This window comes from Sorex araneus, chromosome 2 (assembly GCF_027595985.1).
Source record: "Sorex araneus isolate mSorAra2 chromosome 2, mSorAra2.pri, whole genome shotgun sequence".
Lineage (NCBI taxonomy): Eukaryota > Metazoa > Chordata > Mammalia > Eulipotyphla > Soricidae > Sorex > Sorex araneus.
In genome coordinates, this window is record NC_073303.1 from 4,716,466 (window position 1) to 4,733,120 (window position 16,655).

Sequence of the window (16,655 nt, forward strand, 5' to 3'; positions counted from 1 at the left end):
AACAGATGTTGGTTGCAAATCACAGGTCCTGAGTGGATGCAGTCTTCCCCAAATTCTCTAGAGTTGCAAAAAGATGGTAAATTAAACAAACAAATAAATTAATATCTAACTTTAAATCTATTTCTTCATAAGCACAAACACATTTAGTATGAGAAAATGCCTAACAAATAATGATGTAAAAGTAAAAATTATATTACCATAATCATTAATTAACCAAAACCCTACTATTAATATATTATATATTTCTTATTTAAAAATAGCTAAAAAAAAAGCTTTGAAATCTATTCTGGGGAGTGTGGCCTCTGGGGCAGCATGCCCGGAAAACAGATCCAGGGAACTGCAAGAACACCCACCCCCTCAGCCAGGGTGCTCCCTAGTGCCCGGCCAGAGAAGTTCCTCCAGCAAGCATTAGGACTCATGAGAAATGGGACTTCATTTCGGCTCGGGCACTGGTGCAGCCAACTCTCTCCCAGGTACAACGTGGCGGGGGTCATGGCCTCCGTGGCGGTGGCCACAGTTATTTTCCCCCTTCCCAGCTCTCGGGACTCACATCTCAATCTCTGTCCTGTACCTAACTCTGAGGAGAATATCCTAACTATCCCAATCACATTAGTCTAATAGTTCGGTAGCCTATTCCAACCTCACCAAAATTAAAGTGAGCACAAGAAACTGAACAAGCCTAATATAAAAGAACACACCCTCTGAAGCTTTAGTAGAGGCCTCACATAAGTCACAGAGGAACACCAAAGAGGAAGGTAGTATTCTAGAAGGGGAAAAGGGTGACCACCATTGATCGAGCTCATCCAGAGTCCTTTCTCGCAGTGAGAGGGGAACAAAGATAGTGAACTAGAAGTTCCCACCTCCATACTACCACAACAACATGAACAAACACTGAAACTCCCCACCACGAGGAGTGGATGAAGAAAAGAGTCCAGAAGCCTCAATAGGTATGACCCACAAATACAATCTCTCTGATAAATAATTTAGAGTTGAGATGCTGAGGATGATTAATGAACTCAAAGAAATGGTGGAACAGACATCCAGTAAATTAAAGGAGGACATGAAAGAAACAGTGGAATGGACACTCAAGAAAATACAGGAAGAAATGAGAGCAGAAATAAAAAAGCTACAAATGGAAGCGTCACTAATAAAGGACTCGGTGGATGAAATAAAAAAAAAAAACTCAGTGGATGTCTTCAACAGTAGAATGACTACACCTGAAGACAGAATCAGAGATCTTGAAGATGAGTTGCAGAAAGCATACAGGCAAGAACAAGCAATGGGAAAGGACCTCAAATTGGCTCTAGGGAGAGTCAGAGAACTAGGGGATGAAATCAAAAGGAACAACGTAAGAATCATTGAAGTAGTAGAAGGACAGGGAGTCAACCCCAATGAAAAAGTCACAGTTACAAGAAATCATTGCTGAAAAGTTGCCAGAGCTAGAGAATGCAGGCACCCAGATTCAAGGATCCCAAAGGGTGCCAGCTAAAAGAGATCCTAATAAAAAGTCTCCAAAGCATATCATAGTTATGATATCATAGTTATGATATAGATATGGTATCATACTTAGAATGATACATACCATGGATAGAGACATAATACTGCAAGCAGCAAGGTCAAAGAAGGAAATCAGTTACAAAGGAGCACCCCTTAGATTTACAGCAGACCTATCAGAGAAAACTCTCCAAGCCCGAAGACAATGGTGGGATATAGTGAAAAAACTTAACGAAATGAATGCCTTACCAAGAAGATTTTTTTCCGGCTAAATACTCACTCAAATTCGAAGGAATGACACATTATTTCATGGATAAACAATAGCTCAGGAACTCATAGACTTAAGACCAAACTTAAAAGAAGGACTAAAGGGGCTACTGTAAGACAAGAAAAACTCCTATATGCACAACAGATCCCTACAGAAAGACGGCATAAAACCCCATGACAATCTCTCTCAATTTCAATGGTTTAAATGCACCAATTAAGAGACACAAAATGGCAAAATGGATTAAAAACTGAACCCAACATTCTGCTGCCTACAAGAAACACATCTGAACAGTCAGAGCAAACACAGACTCAAAGTCAAAGGACATAAAACAATCCTTCAAGCAAACAACTCTCTCAAAAAAGCTGGGGTGGCCATACTTGTCGGGGTCCTGGCCAGTCAACCCCAGCACACTGGAGTATGATCCCCTGAAGATGCCGGACTTACTCCCTATGGGAGAGGGAGTGGTAAGGGGAGAAGCCTCTGCCTGGCCCTCTGCTCCCCGTGGGGTTCCTGCCTCACCACCGCAGAGAAAGAAACTGAGAAAGAAAACGCAGAGCAGAGCCGGGGAGTCTGGTGGTCAAGCAGTCTCTGTTTATTGACTCCTACACAAGGGTTTTTATGAACACAATCTGGGGGGCGCGGTGGCATTCCACACATGTATCATGCTTATCTCACTGAGCTCAGTACAGATGCTAGTTAAGGATTTCTATTCCCCAATCTCAGGGCCGGGTTAATCAGCTCAGGCAAACGTTAACTGTCACACCCCTCATCCCATTGTCTCCTCAGCCAGAGTGCCTGTGTGTGGAACACAGGAGTGTGTGGAATGCAGGGCCCCTGGGCCCCTGTAACAGGGCCAGCTCTTGCTTTCAGGGGCAGGGGGTTTAGTCAAAGTCTCAGGCCAGCTACTGAGACCCCCAACAATCTTTAAAATGAAATTTAGTGAATTTGTCTCATTTATAACATTTAACCAGCTACATTTTAGATTTAAATGATTTTTTTCCTTCTCTTAAATAGTGCAAACATATATATTTATTCATAAACTCAGGAAGGAAGAAAGGGCTCACATGAATAACTTGACTTTACAAGTCAAGATCTTAGAAAAGAACCAACAAAAAGAGCCCAAATCAGGCAGAAAGAAAGAAATAATAAAACTTAGAGCAGAAATTAATGACATGGGGGCTGGAGCAATAGCACAGTGGGTAGGGCATTTGCCTTGCACGCAGCCAACCTGGGTTTGATTCCCAGCATCCTATATGGTCCCCAGAACACCGCCAGGAGTAATCCTGGAGTGCAGAGCCAGGAGTAACCTGGGTGCATCTCCTGGTGTGACCCAAAAAGCAAATAAAAAAAAAAGAAATTAATGACTTGGAAACCCAAAACACAATCTGAAAGACCAATGAAACCAAGAGGTGGTTCTTTGAGAAAATAAATAAGATTGATAAACCACTAACAAGACTCACATAGAGAGAGAGATAGAGAGAGAGAGAGAAAGAACCTTAATAAACCAAATCAGAAATGAATAGGGGACATCACAACAGAAACCAAAAAAATTCAAAGCATCATCAGAGATTACTTTGAAAGTCCATATGCCACGAAACAAGAGAACCTAGAAGAAATGATTAAATTCCTGAAACCTATTCTGAAAAATAAGATTATCTGTCCAATTACTATTGCTTACATAAACAGTATTATTTGTAATCATTTTTATTTATAAAAAGACAAGAGAACTCTGAAGTTCTTAAGTAGTTTTGTATGTAACATATTAAGTCTTTCATACATAATATTCTCATATCATTCAACAAATATTTTATCAGGAAAGTAACCTAAAATATATAATATCATGGTCAAGTTTGTGCATATATTTTGAAGTAGATCAGAATATTTGACTGAAGAAAATTAGTCCGTAAATTAAAAGATGTTTATTTACATATGAGTAACACTTTAATGTATTTAGTGAATAATTCATATTTAAAAACTTAATTAGGACCTGGATGTTTCACAGCTCCAGAATACTGAGGTACTAACTCCCTGAGGTCATGAATTCAATTTTATGCAAAAGAAAAGAGAGAAAAATCCATCTCACAGCGATTTACTTTTTATTGAACCACTGTGAGATAGATCCTTACAAAGCTGTTCACAAGTAGGTTTCAGTCATACGGTGTTCTAACACCCGTCCCTCCACCAGTGCACATCTCCCAGCACCAGTGTCCTGAGGTTTTCTCCCATCACCCTCTCACCACCCGCCTCTCTCTCTGTCTCTCCTCTCTCTGTATTCTTTTGTAATTAGTACAGTAGTAAAAACAGACAAATCCTGAAATTAATTGAACAGAAGATTTTAGCATGCTTGAAAATGATGGTTATACATAGCCAAGGATATTATATCTAGGTAAACACGCATGAATTGATGGAACGGAAACAGACACTAAAAAATTAGAAGGAAAAAAGAACATAGCAAGTAATTAGTTCTCTGAAAAAAAGATATGATTATGTTTATGCTGATTAATAGACTTTCACCCTAAATCAGAGACACAAAGAAAAGCACTGATTCTGCTATTAGTTTTTTAGCACTGGAAAAACTCCAGGGATAAGACTGTACTGGTTTAAACAGAAGTAAATGTAGTTTACTTGTTTTGTTATAGTTCAAATATTTATATTGGGAAAGCATTCAAGTCTCAGTTGAATAAGGAAACTACAGACTCCCAGAACTCAAAAGCACTGCACATATCATATTTTATATTTCTAGAAATCAGTTCACCCTCAGTTTTTTTAGTGTGTATGTGTATGTATGTGTGTGTGTGTGTGTGTGTGTGTGTGTGTTCCACAGGACTCATAAAATAAGAGTTTAAATTAAATTACACTAAAGCATTTAGTTTTATATAGGCAATGGTATAAAAAGAATTCTTAGATAATGCTTCTTAACCTCATGACACATTTACTCACTTGGGCATCCTTCACAGAATTCTTCAACTCACAGGGTCAATTTTTGTAGCCTCCAGAAACTTCTTCCATCTCAATATGTTTGGGAGCACTTTGCTTAATTTTCTAGATGAAAATCAACAGAAATAATTTAATTTATATACATGGAAATGTTGTTCACTTATCCTAAAATATTGTACTTGATCATTAATTAATATGAAGATGAATGAGAAACTATAATGAAAAGAAACTCATTGTCTTTAGATAGGCCCAATTTGGGATGGTAACATCAATTCACTTCAAAATCACAATTCATATCTACATCTTCCATTCAGTGCATGCCTCTGTATTCCTGAAATTGAAAGATCACTGTCACTTTATCACTGTAATCCAGTTGCTCATCGATTTGCTCTAGAGGGCAACAGTAACGTCTCTACTCTGAGACTTGTTGTTACTGTTTTTGGCAAATCGAATGTGCCACTGGTAGCTTGCCAGGCAGTTTCTTGCCAGTATCTCTGCCGTGCAGGCAAGATACTCTTAATATCTTGCTGGGCATGTATATTAGATAATTTTTTTAATTCTTGGTTTCTAATACAGTTGACTACAAAAATAGATTCTTAAGTAAATTGAGTTTATGAATAAAGATGTATATTTGCACTATTTGAGTTAAGGTAAAAAAATTATATCTAAAATTTAGTTGACAAAATTTTATTAATTGGACAAATTGACTAAATTTCATTTTAATTTTAAAGATTATAATTATTTTTTTTACGTTTAAATATTAAGAAAATAAATGTATTGGGGCTAGCACAACAGTAATGGTTTGGATTCATGCAGCTGCCATCCTATGGTCATTCTTTTTTTGGATGAAATTTCAAAATGCCTCCAGCTACCTACTTTCAGTATGAATCCCAAATACTTAGAGTTTACTTAAATCAGTGTTTTCCACAGTGGAAAATACCATCCTCTGGAGGGCAGGAACTGGGGGGTAAGGGGGTTATTAAACTAGAGGGCACTAGTAGCTTTGGTTGCCATTGTGTGCAAGTTCTCTTTAGTCACTTTTAAATTTCCAGGTCTGATTTGTTTTCTGAAAAGGGGTGCTGAGTTTTGTTTGATTTTTTTTTCTGACAATTGATTGGAAAATTGAGTAGGTTTGGGAACTTTCTTCTAGGTGGTTGTGAATGATTTTTAAATATAACCAATGTTTCACAATACACTTAAGAGATTTACCATTATTTTCCTATTTTACTCTCCATTTTAAAAAATATTTTGACCATTCATATATCCATTGCAGGTTTTTTCTTAAATTTCTTTCTGTCAGTTTTCATCTCACCTCCTCCCAAGGTAGAAAAACTCAGAAACCTGAAGTTAATTGATATTAAAAGAAGCCTGATCTCTCATCATACTCTGACAAAGTTTACCTAGAGTTACTTTTGACAAAAAAACATATATATGGTTATTTGTGGAGAAGAAATGTGGTTGCCCATGCATTATCAGCTTTTATATGTGTTCATTTGAATAATACACCTGCAATCTCTAATACGGAAAACATTCAACAAGTGTTGTAATTAAGTTTACAAGCATCCATGAGCATAAAGAATTGAGGAATAACTAATTCTGTGCATTGCTCCACAAATTCACACTGAATTACTTCTTATTTATCTATATAAAGACAGAAATTCTAGGAATATAGGAATTCAAATCCACTGATCATTCCAAAGTAGGTCATTTACATTGTTCTCTTCCAACCACCTAGTTTTCATTGATGTTTCTTAGCTCATGAATTTCCTTTCATTTATCAAGTCAAGGACAATGATATTTTATCTTATCGAGTCAGAAGTTCTACCTTAGAGGCATTCCACTGTTCAACCCACTCTGTCTTTCTAGAACCTCACACTCACCAGAGGACGGTCAGAAGCCTCTTCCCTCAACATAAGGACAAGCATCAGTGTGTGTAATTCGCATGTAGTGAAGTTTTGATCTCTGTAATGAACTGACCTTAGAAAACTATCTTCTGGTGAGAGAAAGAAATCAGTCTTTTTCTATCCCAGTTGGCCCTAAGAGGTTACACCAGGAACCTATCAGAAGCAGACTTCTTGGCCTCTGGACATTTGGAACTCTTAATAAATTCCCTTGGGCCAAAACTTGAAATTATATGGTGTTTTCCCACAGAATATTCTGATGGAGCTGATTTAATGACCATAGTAAGCTATGTGAGTTTTTATTTGTTGCATTAAAGTAATTTTTTGAAAAAAAACTAATTTGTATTTATGATTCAGGAATAGACATTGATTTAATCAATTTATGTGGCTATTGTGGGAAATCACTCAGTCCTGAATGCCCTAAGATATGTGCAGTGTCCTGGGGTAAACAAGCTGACAGGAAACAGTGCTCCTAGGGTTTCTACAGGAACACTGAGAGAGGGAATTTGACACTGGTGCTGGGATTGGTGTTAAAACACTATCTCCCTAAAGCTGACTACCAATAACTTTGTAAGTCACAGTTCTTTAAATTTAAAAAACTTTATAATAAAGAAATACATTTGCTTGGTAAGACACTTGCCTTGCATGCCCATGACCGAGGTTCAATCCCCAGGACCCCAAATGGCCCCTGAGCTCACCAGAAATGAATCTTGAACGCAGAGCCAGGAGTAAGCCATGAGCCATGCCAGGTGTGGCCCCAAAAGTAAAAATAATGATGTGTTTGCTTGAGGGTATGATGCTGACAACAGGTGAACCATGTAGGGCGAGTGCATCAGCAGCCTGAAGGTGTCTTCAGGCTTCCTGAACCCCAAGATTGCCTCTTCACCTTTGGGCAGACACCAACAACTTGGAACCAAGTTTACCAAGAAATTAAGCAGCCAAAAGTCAGGTATGGGGGAGCCATGCCCACAAACCACCTCCGGCTCAGCTGCACAAGCTGGTTTATAGGCCTTATTTCAGAGATCCATAGATAAATCTTGAAAGAGACCAAAAGTCACAGTTAATCTCGGGCACGCACATGGCTGAACAGACTGGGGAAATCGGAGCGGAGAAGGTTGGCCCGTGTCTACCCAGGCAGAGCCCCCAGCAGCCCGTTGCTTCCACAATCCAAAATGTTTAGATGTCCACTCCCCTTCACCATAGACTCAGAGTCCCCTCCAGGACCCTTCTGCCTCCCCTTCTTTCAACTTCCCCTAGAAAGCGCGATTCTGTAGAGCAGTTCCCAGTCTCTGCTGCACGTCCCGTCTCAGACGCTCCTTTCTGATCTCAGGGGAGCCTGACCTTGGACCTACCAAGCACAAGTGGGAGCAGCGTCCTGGTGGCCGTGGAAGACCCTGGCCAGGAAGGGAACTAAATTGAGGTTTCCTTCCCCGAGAGTAAAACTACCTGCATGGACTGAGAAACCGCTACCCGGGAATGACCCTCCCAGGGCCTGTCAGAGGCCACCCTTGGCCCTGAGAAAGCGCAAGGCTGTGCTGTCACTGAACACAGTTCCAGCAAATGCTCTTGGGAGCTGGAGCCAAAACCGGGGAAGGCTTTTTCCACCCCTGACCTGGCCGAGGGCACTTGGGGCGCTGGTCAAAGTCACCGATTTGTGGGTGCGCGCCAGATAAAGGAGCAGTGGGGGCTGAGGCCTGTTGGTTTGACTCTTGCTCACAGCTGATGCCACCGAGCGGGGCTCAGCGCGGGGGAGGCCACGTGCACCACGTCTCCGAGTCCCAAGAACGGGACTGTCTCCGAGTCCCCAGGCAGCCCTGCCTGAGACGGGGGCGGGCGATGGCCTAGAGACCTCCCATCCCCGCAGCCTGTGAGAATTGCAGTTACGAGGAAACCTGATGAGCTGCTCCTTTAGCAGGCCCGGGTTCACTTCGGAAAGAATGAGGCGGGGGCGAGATGGTTATTCCTTCTCCCGCCCTAGGTTGCATCCTGGGGTCAAAGTCAAGATAGCCCTGCTGGCGGGGAGTCCCTCCTGGATCACTTCAGTGGTTGGGGACCAGAGGCACAGGAGGCTGGAGACACTTCGGCTGCTGGGAGCTCCCCTCTGATGAGCACCGAGAAAGGAGTCTTCCACCACCTGGAACCTGAGCCCATGCCCATTCCAGTGGTCCTGGAGCTGCCCTGTCTTGCCTGGACCGTGCTAGGGATGAGAAGTGCTTCCGTCCAAACGCACCTTCCCACCCGCCCCTGAAGATTCTTCTAAGAAGCTTTGGAGTCACCATTCTCTCAGCTTTGACAGACCTGTGATACCCGGAAGCCCTTGTTCCAAGTGCTGCACTTTCTGGGCACAGCCTGGGAGGGGCCAGAGGGGGAGGGAGCAAAGATGGGAGAGAGGCCCCCAGCTTTCTGGCAGGCCGAGAATTACAGACAATTACAAACCCCCCTTGGCCTGGAGCATTCCACCTGGGTTTGTTCCTCCCACCCCCAACCCCACTCCCAACTCTTAGCAGCGCCCCAGGGCGGGGCTGGGGTGTGGAGGGTGGGAATCATCAAAGGGGACATCCCGGTACTTGGGCCATAACTCCCAGTGAGGCCAGGCAACATTGTTGCTGGGAAATTCCTTGCTGTGAGGCAGAATCCAAGGGGCCCTCGCCTGCTTCCAAGGGCAGCGCCCGCCCGAGGAGCTGCTGACAGGCTGAATCCCACGTATCTCCCACCCCTGCAGCCCCTTCTCCGCGGGGGCTGGACATCACCCCAGGAGGAGCCAAAGGCAGTGCAGCAGAAATGCAGGAGGTGCTCTGTCCCCAAACCCTGCCTTTGAAATTGTCTCTAGCATCCGAGAAGAAGCAGAAGCCGGACTTTTGCACAAACCCAAGATGTTACATTGTTTCCTAGCGAATGAAGAAGCCTGATGAAGTGCCCTGAGTAAAAGGCAAAGTCCAGCTTTCTTCTCTGATGTGCAGATCCAAATGGCCGCTTCCTGTGCACAACGGGGGCAAAATTTGCTGCTCTTCTTTTGCTAGAGTCCACTTTAGGAATTTCCTCCTTAGGTCAGAGAAAGAAGGAGTTAGTTATCTATAAAATGGCATTTCCCCTCCCACCCAGCTTCAGGAAGATAGAGTCTAGACTGGGGCTTGGTTTAAACCTTTTGCAGAAGGGAAAATGTCCCAGCTGCTGGCCCTACTCTAACGGGCTTGCACTCCCGGCCCAAAGCTCTTTCAGTTCCTGAATTAAATGCGCCTCTTCTGCACTCCAAGCCTTAGCATAATTGATCTAAGTAACAAGAGGTGGTCACAGAGAGGTTTTCTTCCAGAAACCTGCCAAATGTATCTTTTTTCTACTTCACTATACTTTTTAAATGGAAACAAAAACCCTGGGCCAACTTTCGGCGGCAGAGCTGGCCTCCAAAATAAGGGCTGCCTAGGAGATGCTCGCCGTGTTGTGGTATGTCTACCGCTTCCTCTGTGCCTCAGAAGGCAGGGCTGTTGGAATTTGTAGTGGAGGGGGTGAAAATGGCCCAAAACAGACCCTCCCAGGAGGAATTGGCCCCGAACCTAGGACCCTTTGGCCAGATCTGCTTGCATCAGGAAACAGCAATTTCTTTCTTCAGTAACCGCTTCCATGGGTGGAAAACCATCAGATGCAAAACCAGGATCCGGCTCCAATTCAGACTGGGTGGAAGCACAGAACTGTCACCCATCCACACACCCCAAAACTAGCTTTTCAGTGCTTTATTGTCCACATTCTAGTTTTTCCCTCCCCCCGGATTCAAAGAGCGAAAATCGCCTTATAAATTTGCCCTTGTCTGTCCCTCTCTTTCTCTGGTCCGCAGTCTCCAGTCTTCCCCTGGGTGCCACACTGTGTCACTCCGAAACTGGGTCTGTTTCTGAGTGTGTGGGTCTTGAATGATTGGAATATGAAATATTTGCATAAAATTTCCAGAGGTTTGAGAAGTTATAGTTTTTTTGAGCAGTTCATGCTCATGGTTCTGATGGACTTCACTTCACTACCCCCAATGTTCTCCAGACGGTTTGCCAACGTCCTTCGATTACTCGAAGCTACCTCAGCACTCTGCCACTGTTAATTTTTTTCTTTACTTGTAATCTAAGGCCAGGGGTTGTCATCATTTACTCACTCCTGTAATTACCTTGCTTTTCTATGTACCATTAGGAGTAAGACCATCCACTCATTGTCCTTCTTTATGTCATTTTTGGTTCATAAAAATGGCATTTCTGAGCGTAGAGATACATAGTACAGCGGGTAGGTGCTTACCCTGCATGTGGCCAACCCAAATTTAGTTCCTGGCACTGCATATGGTTCCACAAGCACCACCAGATGTGATCTCTGAGCACAAAGACGGGAGTCAGCCCTGACCACTGCTGGGTATGGCCCAAGAACAAAAGACAAAACAAAACACACAAACAAAAAAAATTGGGAATCCAACTAGATACGGTTTTTAAATTTAAAGTTTGTGTAGATTGTAGTTGAAGGCCATGTGGGGGAAGGGAGTTGCGGGCTGAATGAGGGCTAGAGACTGAGCACAGCGGCCACTCAACACCTTTATTGCAAACCACAACAGCTAATTAGAGAGAGAGAACAGAAGGGAATGCCCTGCCACAGTGGCAGGGTGGGGTGGGGGGGAGATGGGATTGGGGAGGGTGGGAGGGACGCCGGGTTTACGGGTGGTGGAGAATGGGCACTGGTGAAGGGATGGGTTCCCGAACTCTGTATGAGGGAAGTATAAGCACAAAAGTGTATAAATCTGTAACTGTACCCTCACGGTGATTCTCTAATTAAAAATAAATAAATTATAAAAAAAAATAAATAAAGTTTGTGTAGAAAATATCTTTGCCTTTTGGAAAATTTTATGTTTGAAAAAAGTCACATTTCTAAAATGATAAACTAAAACTGAGACTTGATTTGTCACAATGGGATAAATAGAATTTGTTACTCCAAATTGTACCATGTGAGGCAGTGAAGCAATTTTCATAATATTTAACAAATTTCATAGGAGCCAAAGAGTTGATCAAGCTCCCAGATTTATTGTAAATGGTTATTAGTTATTTCCTCATTTAAAATATATTTTTAATTGGGATATAGTGGTATCAAAAGAAGTTATTTCTTTGATTCATTGATACTAACATATTGGTACTTATTCCTTTTTTATATGATACAGCTGAAATCTAAATAAAATCAACTTTTAATCGCCGATTAATATAATATACTCACTTTAAATCTTTTTGCTGAGTACTACTGAATCTATAACACAAATGACGATATTTTAAAATAAATTGGTCCAAATATCACTTAGTAATATTGTCAACCTCTAGGGCTTTAGTCACACACACTGAGGGCACCCTGCAAGTCTTCTTTAAACCATTTAGTTTTTCCCTACAGATACACTGGATTATTTTTGCATATAGGAAAGAGGATTTAAAAGATAATCGACGAGAGCCTCAGACATGTCCAGTTTTAAATGGCAAAATAAGAAAAAGAAGAAATAGAATAATACAAAGAAAAGCTATTGTTATGAGTCATATAAGAATAATAATTGATAACTCATAATAAGTACAAAGTTCTTATATCGATATTCCATGTAATGAACTGATGTGTTCATGGTTATGATATTAAACTCAGTCAATCGCTGCATGCTCATATCTTTGTTATAATAGTATTCTAATTTTTTAAATTTCCTTCTTCAATGTTATTTGAATACTCTAGGTAATTTATTTTACTATAAGAGTTTTTGATTCAGTTCTTTCTGTTTTTGAAATGTACCTGCTAAGATTTTCATTAGAATTACATTAAATATACGCTTCAAGCATAAGAGAATTGTGTTCTTCTCTATATTGTGTCTTCCAATTTGTTTCTAGTATAGTTAAAGCTGGACTTGAGCGATAGCCCAGCGGGTATGGCATTTGCCTCGCACACGGCGGGCCCAGGTTCAATTCCTCAGTCCCTCTCGGAGAGCTCGGCAAGCTACGAGAGTATCCCACCCATATGGCAGAGCCTGGCAAGCCCCCCGTGTCTTATTCAATATGCCCAAAAGAGTAACAACAAGTCTCACAATGGAGATATTTCTGGTGCCACTCAAGCAAATCGATGAAAATGGGGCGACAGTGTGACAGTGCTATAGTTAATTGCATATTAGTTATCTTTAAAAACTTCTCGGAACTTGAAACAGCCGCGGGATACAGGGCCAGCCCCAGCCGGGGCCGGTGCTCGGCTCCGGCCGGCCGGGTTTTCGGCCTGGGTGCCCATGCCTCTGCAGAGCCGGTGGATGTGGAATGAGCGGGAACCAGAGACAGCTTTAGGAATTGGGGTTCCAGCAAGTGCTTGCACCCATGTATGGAGACTGTGAACTAACTTTGGCTACATGCTGTTCCAGGAAGGGAAATGATTCATTTTCAAACTTAAATCTTCGCGGACTTAATTACTATAATACAGAAATTGTAAACCGCGCGGCCGCGATATTTTATCTCTTCATTCTCATCAATGGAAAACTTATTATCAAATATTTCCCTGTTAATAGAGCTGTATTCTTAGGGGATAAATTCCAACAAAAATAGTGAGTCTGTTTTGAAACTCTAACAACAATAATGAGTTATGTGTTGAAATCTGGAATGTAATCAAGGTAAAGAGAAAAGGAAGTGAAATTATCACTCACGTACGGGGTAGGTTGGGGGGTGAGGGGTGGGATGTATACTTCTTTTTGTTTGTTTGTTTTGTTTTTGCTTTTGTTTTTGTTTTTATTGGTGGTGGAATATGGGCACTGGTGAAGGGATGGGTGTTTGAGCATTGTGTAACTGAGATATAAGCCTGAGAACTTTGTAACTTTCCACTTGGTGATTCAATAAAATAAATTAAAAAAAAAAACTTCTCATAAATGAATGTACTTTTCAATGTTGCATCTTTATACAATTTTATATATTTATTTGAAAGTGTATGACTGTATGGTAATGGACTTGCTCAACTTCTTTATGTCATGATTGGAACTTTATAGGTTATTCTAATTTTCTATGTACACACTATTATCTGTGATGAAAAGTTTATATTTCCTCTATTTCAGGATTTAAAACTATTGTCTATATTTCATGTTTATTTGGAACTCTAAGTTGATTTTGAATAGGACTTAAGTTGCAAATTTTTAATTGCAATACTTATATCCTAATCACTACATTAGAATGATCATGGCAATAAAGAAAAATGTCCAACATGTTTCTCTCTCTCTCTCTCTCTCTCTCTCTATATATATATATATATGTATATATATATATATATATATATACAGGACAACGTTAAGTAACTCAAAGGGCAAGTAATTTAGTCTTCACAGTAACATACCTCAATGAATGAGAGAAAGTATTTTCACACAGTACATATGATAAAGAGTTAATATCCAAGATTTTTTAGGCACTAAGATATCAACGATAAGAAATTCAATAGTCTATGAAAAAGAAGAGATGTATAGACACTTCCCTGAAGAAGAGAATGAAAAAGTTTTCATTGTCACTATTACCAGGGAACCACAAATCAAAACAACAATAAGATACATCTCACAGCAGAAAAGCTACACATATTAAAGAAGACTGGAAGCAATGGGGGAGGAAAAGGAAACTTTATTCATTATTGTTGGGATTTACTTCTGATTTTTTCTCAATAGAAGTCACTACAGTTCTCCAAGTAAGAAGGAACAAAACTCCCACTTGACCCAGGAATTCCACTTCTGGAAATCTAACCTGCAAATGCAAAAACATGTATCCTAAATGGTATGTGCAACCTAAGTTCTTTGAAGCCCCTGGTACAACAGTTAGGGTGTGGGAGACACTGGAATATTCAAACACAGATGAGTGGATAAATATGCTGTGGTATATATACCCAATGGGGTTCTATGCTCTTGTAAGAAAGATGGAATAATGCACTTCACTGAAAAGTGGATTGAACCAGAGGGTGTCATGTTAAGTGAAGCTAGTGGTAAAACAACAAATACTAAATAGACAATATGAAATGATGGAAAACATTTGGCAAAGCATCTGACAACCCCACTGTTCCTCATTGTTCCTCATAACAAGCACACAACAAAAAAGGTATAGAAGGAATGCAGCTCACTGTAACAGAGATCATATGCATAGTTTGTGGTTTTGACTTCACCCGCCAACAAACACTCATTCCTTTTTGAAACTACTAATTGGAAGCAAATGCATTTTTATTTTTACTCTTTGGGCCACACCTGGAAGTGCTCAGTGCTTACTCCTGTCTCTGCACTCAAGATTCATTTCTGGTAAGCTCAGGGGCCACTGGGGTCCTGGGGATTGAACCTGGGTTATCGGCATGCAAAGCAAGTGCCATACCAAGAAAATGAATTTCTTCATTAAAAAGTTGTTTTTGTAACTTAAAGAACTGTGATTTACAAAGTTATTGAAAGTGAATTTTAGGTGGATAGTGTTTTAACACCAATCCCAGCACCAGTGTCAAATTCCTTCTCTCAGTGTTCCTGTAGAAACTCTAGGAGCACTGTTTCCTGCCAGCTTGTTTAACCCAGGATACTACCCATATCATAGGGCATTCAGATATAGAGTGATTTACCACCATAGCCACTAAATTGATTAAATTAACTGAATCAAAAATATAAATTAGTCTTTTTCAATAGAGTTTTAAAATGAGACAAATAAAATGAAAACACATAGCATACTATGGTCATTAAAACAGCTCCAACATAATATTCTGTAGGAAAACACCATGTAATTTCAAGTTTTGGCCCAAGGGGATTGATTAAGACTTCCAAATGTCCAGAGGCCAGGAGCTCTGCTCCTGACAGCTTCCCAGTGTAACCTCTCAGGTACAAGGAAGACTAAAATAGATTCATTTCCTTCTCTCTGCGGGAGATGTTTTTCTGAGGTTGGTTAATTACAGAGATTAAACCTTCACTACATGAGAATTACACACACTGATGCTTGTCCCTATGTTGAGGGAAGAGGCTTCTGACCGTCCTCTGGTGAGTGTGAGTTTCCAGAAAGATGGAGTGGGTTGAACAGTGGAATGCTTCTAAGGTAGAACTTTTGACTAGATAAGATATGATATTATTATCCTTGACTTGAAAAATGAAAAGAAATGCATGAGCTAAGAAACACCAATGAAAACTAGGTAGATGGAAAAGAACATTGTACAAAAACTATTTTGGAACAATCAAATGGAATTTAATTCCTATATTCCTAGAATTTCTCTCTTTTTATACACAAACAAGGAGTAAGTTAGTGTGAATGTGTGGATCGATTGACAGAATTTGTTATTGCTCTATTGTTGATGCTCATGGATGCTTGTAAAATTAACTTCCAAACCTTGTGAAATACTTTCCATATAGAGATTGCAGGCATCTCATTCAAATTAAAGAAATAACAAATATAAAAACAAATATAATGCATGAGGAGCCACATCTCTCCACAAATAACCACATTTCCTTCTCTAAGAATAACTGCAACAACTTTGTCAGAGTCTGAAGAGAGATCAGGCATCTCTTCACGTCCAGTCACTTCAGGTGTGTGACTTCTTCTACCTTGGGAGGAGGGGGGAAGAATTCTGACGGAAAGGGATTGTAGCACTGTAGCACTGTTGTCTCCTTTTTTATCAATTTGCTTGAGCAGGCACCAGTAACGTCTCCATTGTGAAGCTTATTGTTACTGTTTTTGGCATATTGAATATGCCACAAGTAGCTTGCCAAGCTCTGCCGTGTGGGTGGGATACTCTCAGTAGCTTGTCGGGCACTCCGAGAGGGATGGAGGAATCAAAACCTGGTCAACCATGTACAAGGTGGAAAGGAAAATTAAGAAAAATCATACAAAGGATATGTGAACAGTCAAAATATTGAAAAATAGAGAGTAAAGTATAAATAACAAAAATAATGGTAAATTTCATAAGTGTATCATGAAACATTGGTTGTATTTAAACATTATTTGCGTCCACCTAAAAGACTGTTCCCAAATCTGCTCGGTGCCAACTATTTGTCAGGAAACAAGCAAAAAAACCCTCAGCACCCCTTTTTTGAAAACAAATCACATGTG